Consider the following 6,000-nt stretch of genomic DNA (forward strand, 5'->3'; position numbering starts at 1 on the left):
CCTTCAGAAGATGCACATTTAAAACAAAAATCACCTCTACTTGAATGTGTGAACATTTTAACATTTTAAAGTGTTACATCATATGGATCACAGCATCACCCTAGATTAGACAGGCACAGTATTATTTCTATAAATATCAGCATTCTTGGAAGTCTAGTTCAAGGATTGGAACTGATTCAATAAATAATGTTCAGCTTCTATTTTAACTTTTAACTATTGATCATCAGTCATCAAAGCTAGCTAAATATTTGTAACAGACATGGAGATTTAATATAAAACGTAACCAAGCTGATTACTCACTAAAAACTCCCACAGATCATGATTTCATGCTATTTTTAAGTCTTATTTTGACATACCAAAAAAAATTATATCTAAGTGTGTAAGTTGTTTACTTTTAAAAAAAAATTTAATGCTATTAAATTGTACATTCGGACTAACTTGCAAACGTGGAACGTGCACAAATACAAAAGGCGGGATTTATCGCATGAACCGATCACAGCCGATCATAACCAGTCATATCCAATCATATCGCGATGGAGGCATTGCCTCCTTTCACATGATTTTCCCCTATTCATTCTCAAATACCCACCAAACTCACTGCATGCTTTAGGGTGTCTATTAAAACCAGCGCTATCTCACAACCAATTTGTATGTATTTTACTAGGTGGCTAATTCAAACTAATTTGTACGACCTCTCTTATACAATTTGGTACAATTTGTTTAGACCCCAGTGAAGAGAAGGGTTAGGGGCTGGGTTGGGGTAAACCAACGCTATCTTACGACCAATTTGTACGCATTTTATGGGGTGGCTAATTCATATAAATTCGTAAAACCTCACTTGTACGATTTTGTACGAGTCTAGACCTCAGTGACAAGTAGGTTTAGGGGCAAACCAACGCTATCTCACAACCAATTCAGATGTATTTTATGAGGTGGCTAATTCATACGACGTCAGTGGTAAGATATTCTATGATTTGTCTACACCCCAATGACTGGTAAGTTTAGGGGTGGTGTTGGGGAACTCGGAAAATTTGTTCAATTTAGCAAAAATCTTTACAATTTTAAAATTTTAAAAACTTTAAAATACGAGTCATACAAATTTGACTATGCATGAATTGCCATGAGATCTGGTCTGTTAAAACTCAATGGACTCAGGGGAGGGAAGAGAGACGCAGACTCCAGCTGTACATGCTGGTGTCGCTGTGGAACACTGTTTCAGTGATGTATACACTTTTTAATGTTTTATTTTTTAATATTGGCATTGTTTTATTTTGTACTACATTTTTTTTTATCATTTAATACTTTAAAAAGGAATTGCCTCACTTACTTCCTCTTCATTGGAACTGACTGGAACTGCCATGCCCGAGCTCAGCCCTGATTGGGCTCCCTTGCCTGAGTTCAGCCCTGAGGAGGCTTTCAAATGCCTACCCTGCCACCTGCACTTGCCTCCTCCTTCGCTGTCGTCTGGCAGCCCCTCTGCTCACCCTCAGCCCTACATCAGTGTGGTGAGCCCTATGCGGGTCTGCCAGTCTCCATCGGCATCGTGGCTGAAGGATTCCCTTGTCTCCACCTCTAGCCTCGGAGTCCAGGACTCCGCCTCTGCCTATCAATCCAGCGGCTCCACCATGGCTTCTAACTCCCTCCTCTCCACCATGGCCAGGAAGTAAACTGGCTCCACCGGGCTCCCTCGTCCATTCGGCATCGCCTTGGTCTGGCGTCAATCATCCTGCACCTCTGGATTCCCAGATCCATGCCTCTGCAACGGTCACCGGAGCCATCAGTTACGCCTTGGCCCTCCGGATCCTCCTCGTCCCTGGCTCATCAGATCTCTATCTCCCCCGGGCTCCTCCACCGTGGGCTGTCATCATGGCTGTGGCCTGGGTCTCACCTGGCTTCTCCTGTTCCAAGTCCCTCCTGTTATCTCCCTGGCTCCTCCCTCCGTCTGGTCCACCCTGGTTCCTCTTGATGTCTCCCTGGCTCCTCCAGTTTCTTTCTTGGCTCCTCCCTCCTTCGGCTCCTCCATTGACTCTGCCTGCCAACCCCCTCTTTGGTGTCCGTCCTCTCCTTCTGTTGATGGGACATGGGGGAGATATGTCAGGATCATGGACCTGTATTGCCTTGCTTTTGGCCCTGTCTCTGTTCCTGTTTTTTCCCTTATTTGGTCATGTTCCTGTCCTTGTTTAGTTTGATTGATTATTCCTCCCACCTGTGTTCGTCCAATTAGCCTTTGTATTTACGTTTCTGTCTTTGTGTACTTGTGTGTCAGGTCTACTCCTTCTCTACGTGTCTACTCAAGCCTTTATTGTGGATTATCCCTTGTGTTTTCCTATTAAAAGACAATTGACGCTTCTCCATGCTTTCAGCGTGTTTCCTAAGACAGCGTATCATGACAGATACTGTTTAGATAACAAATTTTTGTCAATCTGATCTCATGTTGGAAAAGAACCTGTTGGAATGTTTTCACAAGATGCAAAATACGTACCGCCATGTAAGTTTTGTGACATATATGATGTGGATTGTCCACTGAGTTTCACTAAAAGAGTGTTCATCTTTTTTTTTTTTTTCACCGGAACAGATGAATGTACATATAGTACATTATGATCTGTGACATTTTGAAAAAAAACATCTGCACAAACCCTAAACCTACTCGAGAGTATGAACAAAAACGAATGTGATGTAAATCGCAATCGCAAGCTGAGCTACCGAGCAAGGTTGTTACATCCGGAAAGTGAAACATGTGGAGCTATCATACCTGTGTATGAAAACGATTACAAGTGCTTGCTGTTTTACCGCCTCTAGAGTTCATTTCTGTTGGTTCTGTTAGTATGTATTTCACATCTTGCAAAAAAGTTCCCACAGATACGTTTTTGTCATGAGATCAGGTAGAATTTAGTCATTGTGTTCTCAATGAGATTTTAACCTGTCATAAAATTGTGAGAAGGTTGAAAATCCAAATTAGCCTGAATGGCTTGAGTGAAAATAGACGCATACAAACTATAAAATGATCTGTGAGCGAGAAGGTTTTTAGCGAGCACTTTCAAATGAAAGCTACACCTCTGTGCCTGCAAGTATTTGACTTATGGTCTAAAAAGTTAAAAATGAAAAAACCCCAAACCCAGTGAAGTGACTTTGCTCCCTCGCTTTGTACACCCACTAAAGGCCACTAATACCAACATATATTTTACCGAAAGAAAGAATGTTTAAATTTTCTTAACATGTACATGTCATATTGTGACTTCAGTGGTTATATACACTAACAATTTCATAAAAAACAATCATGGCCAAAAGGTTTGATAGATATATTAAATGCATTGATTTGCATGCTTAATGTCACTAAACTAATCTCTGAATGTCTTGTTAAAAGTGTCATTTTCAGTGTCATTTAAACATCACTCATGAACACACAAAACGGTTTCGTAAAACATTGTGATACTGATTTCTTATCCTCACTTTACATAAATGACTTGATGGTAACATCAAACTTAAACATGTTCTTCTCTCGCCCGGCTTACAAAACTTGGTTTCTTCTTGACTATTTCTCACTTTCCAAGCTACTCTGCATGTAGGCAGCGCTGCAAGATACCACTTCCTTGCCTGTTCTTTTTTTTTCTCTCCTCTCTTTTTTTGGTTTCCCGCCTGTTTGAGGAAGTATAGCACAGAGAGAGAGGCATGCAGATATGAAAACTCAAAGTGACAACCTACTGACTGTATGAGAACAGATAACAGAGTGAGATAGTAATGAACTTCAAATATCGATTAATTATAGCTTAAAGAGACTAATTATTCAAGATGAGAATTACTTGTGTATAAAAATATAGGGTGTGAAAAGTACACGCATATGTGAATTCCTCTTTTCTTACTTCTCTTTAGCATTTTAAGAGAAACCGTAAGCAAAATTAATCATTATTTTCCCCTTTTTTTGTCAGTCACATCACTACTCAGAAGATGCATGGTGGTGTCTATAAAATCAACTTCCTGGCAAAACTTGGTGATGATACCAAGTATTAGTGTGAACTTTCTTGGGCTTAATACTGTATATCTGCTATGATAAGCTTCAGGTTTTTAAATGGTTTCATCACATTACACGCATCAAAACAATAAAATAAAGAAAATGTATGCTATTAAACTGTAAAACGAGGTATAAAACAATCAAACAGGCATTACAATAAAATAGTAGGTGGGTAGCCGGCTGTCTCAAAGGGTGATCAACCACTTCCGGAAATATGTTCTCTCTCTCAAAGGCACATTTGCAATTTTGCACAAGCAAATGCACAATCAGACACATAAACTCCACACACATTGTAAAAAAAAAAAAAAAAAAAAAAAATAGCCGATGACTAATTCTAGTACTGCAGTTTGACACCTTAAAAAGAAACTTACCTTTCGACCCACTAATCTACTTGGTAAAATTTATGTAAAAGTGGCACATTACCCAGCCTGGTCTTAGCCAGTTTGTATACTGGTTTTAGGTGGGTTTTGACTATTACTTTAACTGGTCAGGCTGGGAGACCAGCTAAAACCAGATACTTCAATCTTTAACCAGCTAAGACCAGCCAACCAGCTGATTTTAGGAGGTTTTTTTTACAGCAGGGATAACGCAACATATTCTAACAACTTGATCGCCGTCAATTGATTTTTTCACTGATTGTGTATTTAACAAGAAACCATAAGAATAATTTTACATTTTGGAAGAAAATAGGAGTGGTTAAATTGGCAAAACTCGCTAGTGTTTTGGAGAATTAATTCCCTGTACAGTTTATTCCAGGAGAAACTACGCTTACGATGCCTTACGAAACAAATACAAATAATATGGACAAAAATGTAACACTCTAAATATCATAAAAAATATTTTTTAAATAACCCAGCAGGCACACAATGTCATAAGACATTGATATTCGGTTAAATCTCGGTTGTGTCACCTCGTGACCAAAATTCAATGTGAATTCAACATCAAATGTCAACACTAATTTGATGTCCAATACCAAAAATACTGATATTTTGTTGTTTTAGACCAACGTCTAACATCAACCTAGCGTTACATTGATGGCCGGTGTTTATATTTGGTTAAATTTCAGTTGCAACATTGGTTGATCAAAATTTAATATCAATTCAACGTCTAATGTCAAGCTTAATATGATATCCAATACCGATGTCAACTGCTGCTGATATTTTGTTGTTTTTAGGTTGTGTAACCAAAATCCAACATCAAATGGACATCAAACACTGATGTCAACCCGGTTTTCATTCTCAACCAAAGTCCAACGTCAACCTGTTATATTGATGTCCGGTGTTGATATTTGGTTCAATTTGGACCAAAATTCAATGTCAATTCAACATCTAATGTTAACATTAATTTAATGTGTAACTGACGTTGACATTTTGTTGTTTTTAGGTTGTGTAACCAAAATCCAACGTCAACGTCAAATTGACGTCAAACACCGATGTCATCCCAGTTTTCGTTCTCAACCGATGTCCGATGTTTTCGTTGATTAAAATTTAATAAAAATGTAATGTCTAATGTCAACGTTACTTTGATTTCCAATTTCAACGTCAACTGATGTTGATATTTTGTTGTTTTTAGGTTGTGTAACCAAAATCCAACATCAAATGGACATCAAACACTGATGTCAACCCGGTTTTCATTCTCAACCAAATTCCAACGTCAACCTGTTATATTGATGTCCGGTGTTGATATTTGATTCAATTTGGGTTGCGACGTCAGGTGACCAAAATTTTATGTCAATACAACATCTAATGTCAACGTTAATTTGATTTCCAATACAGACATCAACTAACATTGATATTTTGTTGTTTTTAGGTTGTGTAACCAAAATCCAATGTCAACATCAAATTTTTCATTTTCAACATCAAAGTTTTCATTCTCAACCTACATCCAACATCAACCTGACATTATATTGATTTCCGGTGTTGATATTTGGTTAAATTTCAGTTGCAACGTCGGGTGACCAAAATTCAATGTCAATTCAACATCTAATGTCA

Source organism: Garra rufa, chromosome 7 (assembly GCF_049309525.1).
Source record: "Garra rufa chromosome 7, GarRuf1.0, whole genome shotgun sequence".
Classification (NCBI taxonomy): Eukaryota; Metazoa; Chordata; class Actinopteri; order Cypriniformes; family Cyprinidae; genus Garra; species Garra rufa.